This window comes from Anoplolepis gracilipes, unplaced genomic scaffold, assembly GCF_047496725.1.
Source record: "Anoplolepis gracilipes unplaced genomic scaffold, ASM4749672v1 Contig23, whole genome shotgun sequence".
NCBI classification, from domain to species: domain Eukaryota; kingdom Metazoa; phylum Arthropoda; class Insecta; order Hymenoptera; family Formicidae; genus Anoplolepis; species Anoplolepis gracilipes.
This window is the reverse complement of record NW_027328674.1, coordinates 81,892-98,357: the sequence shown is the minus strand read 5'-3', so window position 1 is coordinate 98,357 and position 16,466 is coordinate 81,892. Positions and strand designations below refer to the sequence as shown.

The following is a 16,466-nucleotide window of genomic DNA, read 5'->3' as shown; positions in this document are numbered from 1 at the left end:
AGAAAAAAGCCAAAGACCTCAACAATTCCTGCTCCTCACCCCCCAACAAGCAGCTGAAAGAGGGGGGGAGGAAATGGAGGGGAATGAGGAAACGGAGGATGTCCCCACCACCATAGAAAGGGAGAATACCCTGGAAGGAGTACCCGCCGGTCAGCGGGTGGTGGGCGGTCTGGGATGGTGGGCGAGACCGAGGCAAAGATGGGAAACAAAGGGGAGGACGAGGATACAAATCTCCTCCCCCTAGACTACCCCCCTGAAGGAGAAGGTACAGGATGGGAAAGGGGTCCCGAAAGCCCCTCTTCATTAAAGGGATCGGAGGCAGGCCCGAGTCATAATTCAAATAATAAATAAATGGCGGCTCGGGTCTTGCAAGCAAATCTCAACCACGCCCGTCAGGCGCAAAACTTGTTTGTGCACACTCTGGCGGAGCGTGGTTGTGGTTTGGGCATTGCTGCGGAGCCGTACCGGATCCCCGAGCACCCTTCGTGGGTGGGGGACGAGTTGGGCTCCGTAGCGATTACATGGAGGGCGGATGCTCCGGCCTCACTTCCTGCCAAACTGGTGGCCAAGGGCAAAGGGTAAGTGGCGGTCAGATGGGGACCCGTTTTGGTCGTCGGGGTCTACCTGCCGCCTAGTCTGGACCTCTCAGGATTTGCTGAGAGGTTGGACTCCCTTACCGCTATCATCAGCGGGATGGGAGTGGGGCGGGTGGTGGTCTCGGGGGACTTTAACGCAAAATCGATGACGTGAGGTTCCCCGAGGACGGACCGCCGAGGTGTCGCGGTCGAGGAGTGGGCCGCGACACTGGATTTAAGGCTGCTGAACGAGGGAGGAATAAGCACCTGCATACGGGAAAGGGGCGAGTCGGTGGTGGACCTTACCTGGGCCTCCCTAGCGACCCTCAACAGGGTGCTAGGGTGGAGGGTGGCCACGGAGATCGAGACTTTGTCTGATCATAGGTACATAGTCTACGGCCTCATGGTCACACCCGAGCAGGTGCTCCAGTCGACGGCTGAGAGAGACGACCTCTCCTAGGCGCTGGAGCACAAAGAAAATGATCGAGGACGCCTTTATGGCCTCGATCCTCTCGATCACGTGGTTGGGGAGAGGAGAACCGGGAGAGGCCAACAGGGACATAGAGCAGGAAGTCGAGTGGATCCGGGGCGCCATGTCTGATGCATGTGACGCGTCAATGCCCCGGATCAAGGCTGGTCCGCAAGGCCGTAGAGCGGCGTACTGGTGGACCGGGGAGATCGCGAAATTGCGGCGGTCATCGGTCCATCAAAGGAGGAAATACGCCCGGGCCAAGAAGAAGGATAGGCCGGTAGAGGAAGTTAGAGGCCTTTACCAGGCGTACAAAGTGGCCAGGGACGCCCTACGCCTGGAAATAAAAAAAGCGAAAGCTAGGGCGTGGGACGAGCTCCTCTCGCACTTGGAAGAGAACCCTTGGGGACGGCCATACCAAATGGTGCTCAGGAAGCTTTGCAATAGAGGGCCACCGGCTACGGAGACCCTTTCCCCGGAAGCCCTGGACCGGGTGGTCGGAGGGCTCTTTCCACAGTCTGAGGAGGAGGATACCCCCTCCCCCATCTTTGCGAAAGGAGGACCAGAATGGTCAGAGGAGCTGGCGTTCTCGGGAGAAGAAATGGAGAGGTGCAGGCGGAGACTCTGCGGCATCAAGGCCCCCGGACCCGATGGACTCCCTAGGAAGGCGTGGGCTGGAGCCTTTGAGGTGATGGGTGGGCATCTTGCACACCTACACACGAAGTGCCTCAGACTGGGAATCTTCCCCGAGAGGTGGAAGAGGGCCAATTTGGTCCTCTTGCAAAAGGAAGGCAAGGATATGGAGACCCTCTCGTCGTTCAGGCCCATATGTTTGCTCGACGAGGCTGGCAAAATCCTGGAGAAGATAGTCGCCAATCGCCTCGTCGAGCACCTGGAAAGCATCGGGCCGAACTTGGATGACCGGCAGTACGGCTTCCGCGGTGGAAGATCAACCGTGGACGCAGTACTGAGGGTGCGCGCCTTTGCGGAAGCCGCGGTGCGGGAGGGCAGGGTGGCGATCGGCGTGTCTCTTGACATCTCGAACGCCTTTAACACCCTGCCCTGGAGATGTATCCAAAGAGCCATGGCCCGCTTCGGCGTGCCGGGATACCTCCGCCGGATCATCCAATCGTACCTCAGCGACCGCTCCCTACATTACACCAACAGGGACGCGGTAGAGGTTACGAGACGAGTGGGATGTGGAGTCCCACAGGGGTCGGTCCTCGGGCCACTCCTGTGGAACCTGGCCTTCGACGGGGTGGTAAGGACGGCCATCCCCCCCGGCTGCACGGTCGTCTGCTACGCGGACGATACGATCGTGTTAGCCGAGGGGGAAAACAGAAGGGAGGCCTCGGCCCTGGCCACGGTAGCGACGGCGTGTATTACGCGGGCTATCAAGGAGTTGGGCCTGAGGGTGGCGCCCCAGAAGACGGAGGCAATCATTTTCCGGCCAGGTGCTAGAAGTGTGCCGCCGAGCCTTCGGGTTATGGTGGAGGGGGTGGAGACGAAAGTGGGAAATACCCTTAAATATCTGGGGTTACTGCTGGACGGTGGGTGGCGCTTCGCCGCGCACTTTGCCCAGTTAGTTCCCCGCCTGGAGAAAGCAGCTGCCGCGCTGGGCCATCTATTCCCGAACCTGGGAGGCCCTGACGGTCGAGTCAGGCGGCTGTATGGATGGACGGTTCACGCTATGATGCTGTACGGGACACCCGTATGGGCCGAGGATATCAGCGGCAACCGGAGGACCCTGGGCACGGGGTCCAAAGGAAAATGGCATTACGGGTGGTACGTGTTTACCGTACAGTGTCATTCGAAGCGGCGACTGCTTTGGCGGGGATTCCTCCCGTGGAGCTTCTCGCGAAGATGTACACCGATGTGTACCGACGCATGCGAGGGCTCCGGGAGGCGGGGCGGAACATCGTCCCCCGGGCGAAGATTGCGGAGAGGCGGCAGCACCATAGAAAGATGCTGGAACGGTGGAAGCAGCAGTTGCTCTCTCCGTCTGGCAGAGCTGCGGGGCGTAGGGTGGCTGAGGCCATAGGGCCTCACTTAGAGGCCTGAGTGGAAAAAAGGAAGGGGGGAATGACCTTCCGTATGACTCAGGTGTTCACGGGGCACGGCTGCTTCGGCGAATATCTGGACCGTATTGGGTAGGAGACTACGGGCAAGTGCCACCACTGCACCGACCCCCTGGACTCAGCGCAGCACACCCTGGAGGTGTGTCCTGCGTGGGTGGAAAGCCGGGCGGAATTGTCCACGGCCGTGGGAGAGGATCTCTCCCTCGTAGCCATAGTGAAGGCTATGGTAGAAGGGGAGGATAAATGGAGGGCGGTGGCCTCTTTCTGTGGAGTAGTCTTCAGCACAAAGAAAGAGGCGGAGCGAGAAAGAGAGAGAGAAGGACGAGAGAGACGCCGGGGGAGGGAAGATAAGACCCCTCCTCCCTCTCCCGGGAATTCGGGCGAGAACCCCCAACAGCAGACCCCCACCCTTGGAAGCCGACCCCCACTAGTAAGTGGGCGGTCGGACCAGGGGGCCGGAGCAGGCAGTGGGGTGGACAAGGAAGTAGGACGAAAATGACGATAAAGGGGGGGACACGATTATCCCCCCCCATTACGTCTCTGGTGTGGGAGAGACGCAGAGCCGGAAGTGGGGTAGGAAACGGACATTCCACCTCCGTCTACTGCAATCTGGGAAGGAGAAGACCCCGGTTGGTATCCCGGGGTCGTAATAGGGAAGGGACGCTCCTGCGAGTGCTCGTTGGACCCAGGTCCAAGCGTGTGTGTGTACGAGACGGGCAGGAGGAGGGAAAGTGCCGATGGCGAGGCCCTCCTTTCTGCATAAACCGTCTGGGAAGGATACCCAGGGGGGGTTTTAGTGGGTATTCCGGTGCTTCCTCTATAGCGCCGGCGAGTCCCACATACCCCGGCCAACCAATACCAGGCCGGGGATGCGTAAAGGCATTTCCCCCTCGTAACAAAAAAAAAAAAAAGGTTAGGTTAGGTTAGGTTAGGTTAGGTTAGGTTAGGTTACCTCCCTACTCCTTCCCGATGATGCGTCACCTTGACATGGTGGGGAGGCTCTGTCCTGAAGCCCGGGAAACCGGAGTGGAGAGATAGCTAAAAGCGCATCTTTAGCCGGATTTCCTCTTGGACCCGGGCTCGGGCAGGATGCATAGCACCGGCATGCATACCTGGGTGTCGGACGCGTACGAATCGGTTCCTGCTACAGACGCGACGGTCGCGGCGGAAATGATGGTGAACGCCACATAGTACGCCGGGGGCGAAAGCCCTTAAGCCGGAGCGTGGCTGGGCGGGGGTTGAGGAGTAACAAAGACACTACGCGAGGGCCTTAGCGTGCCCGCCTGAAGAGTGTCCTCCCTTCCGGAGGAGTCCTTTTCAGAAGAGCCGATCGGATGGAGAGGCAACCGATGCTGATCGGGCTCCCCGGGTGCCGATCCTGAAGTGAGGCTTACGCGTCGCAAATCCCAACAAGACGGGAAGCGAGCGGTCGGGGCGCGGCTTCTTGGAGGGAGGCGGATCTACGGGTGCCGACGAGCCTCCTGGGACGGTCGCGCTTCCGGGCCATCTCGGTGTCGGGGGATCCTCCGGCTCTTCGGGGACGGCGGGTTTGGCCGGCATCGCTTTGGTCGTTGTAGGGTAGTCGCCACCCTACGATGCAGGGTTCGGGTAGGACCTCGACCTGTTGGCTTGACAGCAGGGCGAGGTGTCAGGGGGTCGCTCATCTCTGATTCGGGTCTTGGTGGTGGGTGATGGAGGGATTTTCGGCTGGATCCGAGTCCCAAAGTCACCAAACACCGCAACAGGGGTCCTCTTTCCTCTGTATAGGAAACTCGAAAGACGGATCGGTTGACAGGACGCCCGATGTAGGTTGAAGGACCGCAGTCCCGATGCTATACACGGTACGCACAGGGGTCCGCCTTCCCCCTCGTATAAAAACGCGGAGGCGGGGACACGGGTCAGGAAGCCCGATGTGGGTTGAAGGACACTACCGTCCCGATGCTACACACGGTTCGAGCTGGGGTGCGCTTACCCCCTGTACAAAACACGGAGACGTTCGGGGCAGGATGTTGATCGACAATGCGATAACATCCTGTGAAATGGCTGGTGCCTGACCGGGGGAAACCGGTTCGCGTTGATTGGGGCGTCGTTGCACCGAAGACCCCTCCGAGCCAAGTGCCGTTGGGGCTAGTACGTGTCTCGACTCCTTCCCTGGGAACTCGTCCAAGGGGAAGGGCTCTGCTGGATCGGGAACTGGAAGCGGGAACCTGTTAGTAGTGGAACCCAGAAGGGGTTCTGCGAAACCAGGGCCCTGCGGAAGCTTCTCGTCAAGGTGGGGACCCATGAAGCGCGGCCGGACCGCCAATACAGGAGTCCGCCTAGTGGTGATTTGTCTTGGCCACTATAATAACCGAAAGACGCACGCGAATGGCTACCCTTCGAGGGTGGACACCGGAGGCAAGAGTGTGAGCCAGGGGTGTCACCCGGGGGATGCCAAAGAGGTGTCTGGTCCGGGCGAGTTTAGGGCTAAAAGGGATGTCGCCCCGGTCTGGTCAAACGGCACGGCCCGCACGACCGTGTACGCGGCCGGACCACTATGGTATAATTAAATTATTCTATTATTTATTTTTTTTGAATTAATATGATAAAATTTTTATTTTTTTTTTATATTTATAATTTTATTAATAAAAAATAAAAAAATTATATTTTTTTATAATTCATGTTTTATTTTTAGATTTTTATTTTTATTTAAATTTATATTTAAAGATGATATTTGAATTAGGGTGAGAATATTTATAGGGTTTGATTTTTATTCATTTTTTTTATTAGCTTTAAGGTTTTGAATTTTAGCTTTAATAAAAATAGTTATTCAGTTGGAGGAGAGGAGTGGTAGGCTAATTAAAATAAATTATGAGAAAAAATTGTTAATATTTGAAATTATATTATTAATTTTAATTATTTATTTTTCTTCTATAAATTTAATATTATTTTATTTAATGTTTGTGAGTTAAGATTAATTCCTATGTTTATTGTCATTATTTATTGAGGGTTAAATTTTGAACGAACCTCTGCATCTTATTATTTATTAATATATACAATATTTATTTCTTTGCCTTTATTAATTTATTTATTTGAAATTTATAAGCATAATATAACATTTGATTTTAATTTATTGATAAAAAATATAATAATTAATATAGGATTTTGAGATTATTTAGTTTATTTTATAGCATTTTTTATTAAGCTACCAATTTTTATTTTTCATGTTTGGTTGCCTAAGGCCCATGTTGAAGCGCCTGTTTATGGGTCAATAATTTTAGCTGCTGTTTTATTGAAATTAGGGGGGTATGGTTTATTACGTTTTATTATAATATTTATTTTTCAAAGGAATAAGTATAGGTATGTAATTTTTAGAGTTGGGATTGTAGGAAGGTTGTTTATTGGTATTTTATGTTTAGTTGAAATTGATATAAAAAGTTTGGTGGTTTATTCTTCTGTTGTACATATAAATGTAATAATATGTTCAATATTAACAATAATAAAATTAGGATTTATTAGTGCTTATATTTTAATAATTTCTCATGGCCTATGTTCATCAGGTTTATTTTTTATAGTGAATTTATATTATGAGCGATCAGGGAGTCGGTTGATTTTTTTTAATAAAGGAATATTAAATATTTTTACGTCTTTAAGAATTTGATGATTTTTATTATGTGCTGCTAACTTTTCTTTTCCTTTTTCTTTAAATTTTTTTAGAGAGATTTTTATAATTAGAGTTTTAATTAGATGAGAGATATCTGTTATTATTTATATAATAATGATTTGTTTTTTTAGGAGTGCTTATTCATTATATTTATATTCATATATTCAGCATGGATTTAATTATTTTGAAGAAAAATTTTCAACAATTTATTTATATAAAAGATTATATGATTATTTTGATTCATTTAATTCCTTTAATTTTAATAATTTTGAATTTAAGTTTAATACATTAATTTTTTTAAATAGAATTTAGTTTTGTTATATTAGTCAATATAGATAATATTAATTATTAATAAATAAGTAATGTTTATTATTTATTTATTTTATTATAATGTCATTATTTAAGTAGTTTAAAATAAAATATTAATTTGTGAAATTAGTGATATAAAAAAAATTTATCTTAGATTATTATAAATTTATTCATTTTTTATAATAATTATTTTTATGTTATTTTTTTTTATAAGATTATATTTAAATTTAATAAATTTAAGATATATAATGGAATGATTATTTTTTAATTTTAATTCAATTAATGTAGAATTTTATATTTTATTTGATTGAGTCTCATTGTTCATTGGGGTAGTTATATTAATTTCTTCAATAATTATATTACATAGAATAATTTATATAGGCGATGACATATTTATTGATCGGTTTATTAAGTTAGTAATTATATTTGTTTTATCAATAATTTTAATGATTATTAGCCCTAATTTAATTAGAATTTTATTTGGGTGAGATGGGTTAGAATTAACTTCTTATTGTTTAGTGATTTATTATCAGAATTATTTATCATATAATTCTGGGATAGTGACAGTCTTATGCAATCGAGTGGGAGATATTGGGTTATTAATAAGAATTGGATTAATATTTACATTTTGAAGTTGGAATTTAAGTTTTATGGAAAATTATAAGTTAATTTTAAGAATAATTGTTTTAGCAGCAGCTACAAAAAGTGCTCAGATTCCTTTTTCTGTTTCATTACCAATAGCTATGGCCGCCCCGACCCCAGTGTCAGCCTTGGTTCATTCATCAACTTTGGTTACTGCAGGGGTTTATCTAATAATTCGTTTTAATAAATATTTAATGAATAGGGGCATTGAGAAAATTATATTATATATTTCAATTTTTACTATATTTATAGCTGGGTTGATGGCAAATTTTGAAAATGATTTAAAAAAAATTATTGCTTTATCTACTTTAAGTCAATTAGGGTTAATGATAATAATTTTAAGTTTAAGATTTAATTTTTTAGCCTTTTTTCATCTATTGACTCATGCAATTTTTAAGTCATTATTATTTATGTGTGCAGGAGTTATAATTCATTTAATGAATAATAATCAGGATATTCGATTATGTGGTAATTTAAATGAGTTTATTCCATTTACTATAATAAGATTTTATATTTCTAGATTAGCATTAATAGGAATTCCTTTTTTAGCCGGATTTTATTCTAAAGATTTAATTATAGAAATTATCTATTTAAATAATATTAATATTTTTTTATTAATAATAATTACTTTATCAATTTCTCTTACTGTGTCATATTCTTTACGATTGATTTATTATATTTATTTTGGCTCATTTAAAAATTCAAGATTTTATTATTATAAAGAAGATAAATTAATGAATTTATCGATGTTTGTTTTATTAATCTTAAGGTTAATTAGAGGATCTATATTAATGTGAATATTTTTTTTTGATAATTACTTTTTATATATGAATGTAAATGTAAAAATAACTACAATGTTATTATTATTTGTGGGAGTATTATTAAGGTTGATTATGTCTATAAAAAATTTAATTAATATATTAATATTTAGTTATTTTTTTAGATCTATATGATTTATAAATTATATATATATATGAATTTATAGTCCTATTATAATTTGTAGATTAAACACCTATAGGATAGATAAGATATGGATTGAATTTATGGGAAAGAAAATTATTTATAGGATAATAAATAGATTAGTAATTAAGATAAAATTATTTAAAATTTATATATTTATTTTTATTTCAGTATTAATTTTATTAATTATTTTTTTTATTAGTTAATTAATTTTTAAAGTAATTTATATTTAAATAGCTTAAATTTCGTAAAGCATAATATTGAAGATATTAAGATAATAAGATTTTATTTTTAAATAATTTATTTATAAATAAAGAAAAATTTATTATTTTTATAATGAAAATATAAGGTTTTTATTAATTAAACTATATAAATGAATAAAAAAGAAAAATTAACTAGAATTTTTTTATAGATTCAATATAATTATTAACAATAATTTACCTCTTTTTTGGTTTTAGTTAATAATTTTTAATTAGATATTTATTAAATTTATGAAATAAAATGAAACCTTTCATTGAATGTTGAGTTAGAAGCTCAAAAATATTATTATTTCAAAAAATAAATTTTATTCGATGTGGTTCTTTTAGATTAATTGAAATTAATCAAATTTTTAGGTCGAAATTAAATGTAAATATTTACTTTAAAAGAAAATTAAGATTTAAATATTAAGATATTTAATTTTTAATTGCAATTTAAATGTTATTTATGTTTAACTAAAATCCTGAATAAAATTTATCAAGAATAAAAAATAAATTTATAAATGTAAAAAAATTATAAATTTTAATTAGTTTTTCAGTCAATTGATTTTTCTAAATATTCAATGATTAGGCCAGAAATTAGAATGAAAATGAACAATAATGAGGAAAAAATAATAATTTTATTTATAAAATATATGTAAATTAATGGGATTAAGAGAGTAATTTCAATGTCAAAAATTAAAAAGATTAAACTAATTAAAAAAAATTGAATTCTAAATGGGAGACGAGAATTAGATAGAGGATCAAATCCACATTCAAATGGTGAGATTTTTTCTCGATTTGCTAATGATTTAGATGAGATAAGTAAATTAATTAATAAAATTAGAGTTGATAGAATAATAAAAAATGTAATTATATAAATAAAAGTTAAAATTATTTATATTAAAATTTTTTTAATTTTTTTAATTGGAAATTAAATGTAATATGAATATACTATATAAATTTATAAAATAATAAATTAATTTAAATTAAGTAATATTTTAGTATCTTCATCAATAAATAGAAATATATAAAAATAATCAAACAACATCTACAAAATGTCAGTATCAGGCTGCTGCCTCAAAACCAAAATGGTGAGATTTTCTGAAATGAAGAAAATTTATGCGAAGCAAACAAATTGAAAGAAATAGCGTCCCAATAATTACATGAATTCCGTGAAAGCCTGTAGCTAGAAAAAAGGTTGACCCATAAATAGAGTCAGCAATTGAAAAAGGTGACTCGAAATATTCAATTATTTGAAGGGAGGTAAAATAAATCCCAAGTATAATTGTTAATAAGAGGCTTTGATATCTTTCATTAAAGTTTTTATTTAAGATAGAATGATGCGTTCAAGTTACTGTTATCCCAGAGGATAAAAGAATAATAGTATTTATTAGAGGGATATCAAATGGATTGAATGGTTTAATGCCTAAGGGGGGTCATAATTGACCAATTTCTATGGAAGGGGCTAAAGCAGAATGAAAATAAGCTCAGAAAAAGGAAATAAAAAAGAAAATTTCTGAAATAATAAATAAAATTATCCCTAAGCGAAGGCCAATATATACATTAATTGTATGAGATCCTTGAAATGTTGATTCTCGTGTTACATCTCGTCATCATTGATATATGCATAATAATGTGCAAGGAATAGAAATTATAATTAGATAATTTAATTTATGAAATCATATAATTATTGAAATTAAGTTATTAAATAATCTGAAAGAAATAATAATAGGCCAAGGTCTAATTGATACTAAATGAAATGAATGATTTTGATGTAATTTTGTCATAATGATAATACTATAAAATTTGATTATAATTATTTATTATTTATTTATTTGAAATAGTAAAAATTAATTAAATTTCTCTTCTATATAATGTAGAAAGAATGGAAAACACATAGGCCTGAATAATTGATACAGATAATTCAAGAATAAATAATAAAAGTTGAGAGGAGATTATAATTAAAAAAATTAAGAAATTATTAATAATTTGCCCAGAAAGATCCTAATAATGATAAAAGTAAATGTCCTGCAATTATATTTGCTGTCAGACGAATTGCCAACGTGAGAGGCCGGATAATCAGACTGATTGATTCAATAATGACTATAAATGGTATTAGAATGAAGGGAGTTCCTTGAGGGGTAAGATGAGAAAAGAAATCATTAGTGTAATTTAAAATTCTAAATAACATTATAGAAATTCACAGGGATAAAGATAAAGAAAGACAAAAACTTAAGTGACTAGAAGATGTAAAGATATAGGGGAATAAGCCTATGAAATTATTTACAATAATAAATAAAAATAAACTAATAAAAATAATTAAATTAGAATAGGAATAATTAATTAAAATTTTAAATTCTTTTATTAGAAAATTTAATAAAAAATTAAAAAATATATGTAAACGAGAGGGGATAAGTCAATATTGATATGAAAAAATAAGAAAAATAATTAAAGTTCTTAATCAATTTAGAGAAAAATTAATTCTAGTTGAGGGGTCAAAAATAGAAAATAAATTTATTATCATTTTCAAATTCATTTTTTAGGATTTGTTAAAATTATATTATTATAATAATTAATTTTTAAGTTGATAGGATAAAAATAAATAATGCTTAAAATCATAAAAAGTGAAAATATAGATAAAATTAACATTATTGCTCATATTATCGGTATTATGTGTGGTATAAAAGAATATTTTTGTGGGGGTGAAAATATTTTTAAATTGACAATTTAATGTTTTTTAATATTAAACTAATTCTTTACATTAAAAATAGGGTGTTAGATCTATTATAATTTGACTTAAAAAGTCAAAACTTACTTTCAGTCATTTAATGAATGTAAAAATTATATTTTATATTTATTAATTATTCAATTAAAATAAAAAAAATTAGTTAAAAGGTAAGAAGTCAGTCTTTGAAGTTAGGAAAGTTTGTTGATTCAATAACAATGAGTATAAATGTATGATTTATACCACAAATTTCAGAACATTGGCCAAAAAAAAGACCTGGTCGGTTTATAATTAACATTGATTGATTTAGTCGTCCGGGTGTAGAATCTATTTTAATTCCTAAAGATGGGACTGTTCAAGCGTGAATTACATCTATAGATGTAGTTAAAACACGAATGGGATAATTATATGGAAGAATACAACGATTATTTACGTCTAATAGACGAAATTCATTGGGGTTTAATTCATTAGTAGGAATTATAAATAAATCAAATTCAATATTTAAAAAATCTGAAAGTTCATACCTTCAATATCATTGATGTCCCATAGATTTCAGGGTAATTTTATTATTAAATATCTCATCAGTTAAATATAAAATTTTAATTGATGGGATGGCAATAAAAATTAAAATAAATATTGGAAAAATAGTTCAAATTAATTCAATAGTGTGGCCTTGAAGTATAAATCGGTCAGTAAATTTATTATTAATTATTGAAATTATAATAAAAAGAATTAATAAAGTAATGAAAATTAAAATTATTATAGTAAAATCATGAAAAAAAATTATTATATCATATGTAGGTGAATTAGAATTTTGAAGGGAAATTATTCAAGTATTTATTTTTAATAAAAGAATTTATCTTTATATATAGAGTTTAAATCTATTGCACTAATCTGCCATATTAAAATTTTTTAAAGTTGATAATTTTTAATTAAATTGAAGGAATTTCATTATATCTGTGATTAACAGGTGGTAATTTTCTTAGTCATTCTAATGAAGGATTAAGATAGAATATATTTAAGACAAGACGTTTAGATGATAGGGATTCTCAAATTAAATATATTAAAAAAATTAATCTGATGATAGAAATTAATGAACCAATTGAAGAAATAATATTTCATGAGAGGTAGGTGTCTGGATAATCTGAGTATCGTCGAGGTATGCCTCTCAGCCCTAAAAAATGTTGTGGGAAGAATGTTAAATTTACACCAACAAATATTGAGATAAATTGAATATTTAAAAAGTAATTATTTAAAGAATATCCTGTAATAAGAGGGAATCAATGAATAAATCTTGCAATAATGGCAAATACAGCTCCTATAGAAAGAACATAATGAAAGTAGGCAACAACATAATATGTATCATGAAGAATAATATCAATTGAGGAATTGGATAGTATAATTCCAGTTAATCCCCCCATTGTGAATAAAAAAATAAATCCTATAGCCCATCAAAGAGAGGAATTATAATTAATTTTTGTACCATGAAGTGTTGTAATTCAACTGAAGATTTTAATTCCTGTTGGAATTGCAATAATTATTGTTGCTGAAGTGAAATAGGCTCGGGTATCAACATCTAGCCCAATAGTAAATATATGATGAGCCCAAACAATAAAGCCTAAAAATCCAATTGCTATAAGAGCATAGATTATTCCTAAGGCACCAAAGGTTTCTTTTTTTCCTCTCTCATTTATGATAATATGGGAAATTAGCCCAAATCCTGGGAGAATAAGAATATAAACTTCGGGGTGACCAAAGAATCAAAATAAATGTTGATAAAGAATAGGATCACCCCCTCCTGACGGATCAAAAAATGAAGTATTTAAATTTCGGTCTGTTAAAAGTATTGTGATTGCTCCGGCTAAAATTGGGAGGGATAAAAGTAAGAGAATTGCTGTAATGAGAATTGATCAAACTAGAAGGGGTATTTTATCAATTGCGAGATTTTTATGATGTATATTTAAGATTGTAGAAATAAAATTAATAGCCCCTAGAATAGAAGATATTCCGGCAATATGAAGAGAAAAAATTGTTAAATCTACTGAAGGACCATTGTGAAATGTATTAGAGGCTAAAGGGGGATAAATTGTTCATCCAGTCCCAGTTCCATCATTAATAAAATTACTTAATAAAAGTAGAGAGAGTGAGGGGGGTAGAAGTCAAAAACTTATATTATTTATTCGAGGGTAGGCTATATCAGGTGAACCAAGTATTAGAGGGACAAGAAAATTTCCAAATCCCCCAATTATAAATGGCATAACTATAAAGAAAATTATAATAAATGCGTGTCTAGTAACTATTGAATTATAAATTTGATCATTATTAATTAGTGCATTAGATGATCCTAATTTTAAACGAATAATTATTCTTATAGAAGATCCGATTATCCCAGCCCAAATTGCAAATAAAAAATATAGAATGCCAATATCTTTGTGATTAGTTGAATAAAGTCACTTATTCATAGTATATTTTTATTGATAATAAAATTATTTACTAAGTTTAAGTGAGATAATAATAGATATCATGTCTGATTTAAGTAATAAATTGTAAATTTATTTAAGAAAATTTTAATTTTCTGATATTACATTAAATGTGTTATAAAAATAAAAATTTTTTATATATTTTATAGTTTAACTAATAAGAATATTAAATTGCAAATTTAAAGAAATTTTTAATAAAAAATTAAAATATTAGAATTTTTAAAATTTAAAAATTTTTAAAAATTTTATTGTGTAAACTTTGAAGGTTTAAAGTTTATAAATTTAACTTAAAATCTTAATATTTAAAATTTATTGATTAAGTGGGGTGAAAATTATATATCTAATTTTAAAAAATTGTATACAAACTAAATTGAAATTATAATTAATGAAAAGATTAAGCTTAAAATCATGAAAAAAATAAATAATCTATATGAGTAAGAAAATTTATATATGTATATTGGTTTATTAAAAAGCTTAATTTTAATTGAATAAAAATATATTATTAGATTTATTAAATTAATATAAACATAAATTAAAATGAAAGAATTTAAAATCATTAAAATAAAAATAAAGTAAAAATTTGAATTTAATAAAAAAATATAGACTATAGTTCATTTAAAAATAAAAAACGTTAGTGGGGGAATTCTGGCTAAATTAAAAATTAATAACAAACAAATTAAATTAAAATTAATTGAAGGAAAGTTATTACTTAAAGAAAATCTAAATGAAATTTTAAAATATATAAAAATTATAATAATAATTAATGGGATAAGTGTATAGAATATTAAATATGAAAATCAGATTAGGGTTTTAAAATAAATTAAAATTAATATTCATCCGGTTAATTGAAAAAAACATTAGGTTAATTGAAGAAAATCTTAATAAAATTTTAAAATTTATTGAATTAATTATTTTAAAGGCGGAGATAAATGCAGATGTTAAAATTATAAAATATAGTAAAAAAATTGGAGAGTTAATAAGTGAAATTATGTATAAAGGAATAATTTTTTGAATTGTTAAAAAAATAAATAATGAATATCAATCTAAAAAAATAGCAACAGAAGGGATTCATGAATGAAATGGGGGAATCCCTAATTTAATTATAATAGAGATAAAAAAATTGATTATAATAAAATTTATTTGTATATATATAAAATTATTAATAATTAAAGTTAACATTATTATTAAGGAAGCTAAAGCTTGAATGAGATAATATAAAAAAATAATTTTTTTATTTTTTAATTTAATTGATAAAAAACAAATGAATAAAAAATTATTAATTTCCATAATAAATCAAATTATTAATAAATCGTATAAAAATAAAGAAATAAAAGAAAAATAAATTAAATAAGACAATAAAAAAAATTTTATGAATAAATTATGATGCATATAAATAAAATTAATTTTTTAGTTGTATTAAACTTTGAATAAATATTGAATATTAATATTATATTTTAATGTATTATGAAGCATAAAAATTTTTGAAATTTTTTGAGATAGTTTAAATCTATTAAATATAAAAAAATTAATTTAAATGAAAACATATATAAATTATGTATGATTTATTCTATCAAAATAATCCTTTTATCAGGCATATCATTAAATAAATTTTTAGTTATTAATAAAATTTAAATAGCAAAAATAATTAATTAAATAAGAGAAAGATAAAATTTCTATATTTAGGGTATGAACCTAAAAGCTTAGAGAATTAGCTTTCTTACTTTAATTAAATAAATATAAATTAGTATAATATTTTTGAAAATTGACTATTAATCATTAGTTAAAATTAAATATGATAAGTAAATTTAATTTAAAAAAAGGTTATAAGTAAATTTAAATAAATAATTTAAATTAAATTTGTATTAGTAAAAATAATAAAAGAATTTATTAAAATTAAAGTAGTTATAAAGATTAATTAATAAATTAAATAATAAAATATTATAAATAAAATTATTATAAAAATTGATTTTTTTAAAATAATTAGGTATTATAGAATTAAAAAAGAATAATTAGTTAAAATAAAATTCAGAGGGAGAGAGTAATTTTATTTAAATTTAATAATTGACTATTTTAATTATATGTATTTATAAAAAAAAATATATTATTAAAATTAAAATTAAAAAACTTATCTATAAATAAAATAATTAATAATAATTAAAAATCTTATTTATATAAATTTAAGGAGAGTATTTTATAGAAAGTAAAAAAAATTAAAAATTTAAGTTTTTATTTATATATACATTAATATTATTTAATAATTATTATTTAATGTTAATAAAATATTTTAATTATTTTTATAAATATATAATTAATTATATATATTTAAAATATTTAATTAACATTAAT

General features: G+C 33.5%; 3 pseudogenes; 1 reads left to right on the top strand and 2 right to left on the bottom strand.

Moving 5' to 3' along the window:
• Positions 1 to 7,352: 7,352 nt before the first annotated feature.
• Positions 7,353 to 8,669, top strand: LOC140675891 (NADH-ubiquinone oxidoreductase chain 5-like; annotated as a pseudogene).
• A 1,232-nt stretch (positions 8,670 to 9,901) lies between these two features.
• Positions 9,902 to 10,702, bottom strand: LOC140675908 (cytochrome c oxidase subunit 3-like; annotated as a pseudogene).
• Positions 10,703 to 13,287: 2,585 nt separating this feature from the next.
• On the bottom strand, positions 13,288 to 14,078 carry LOC140675907 (cytochrome c oxidase subunit 1-like; annotated as a pseudogene).
• Between the last annotated feature and the right edge of the window lie 2,388 nt (positions 14,079 to 16,466).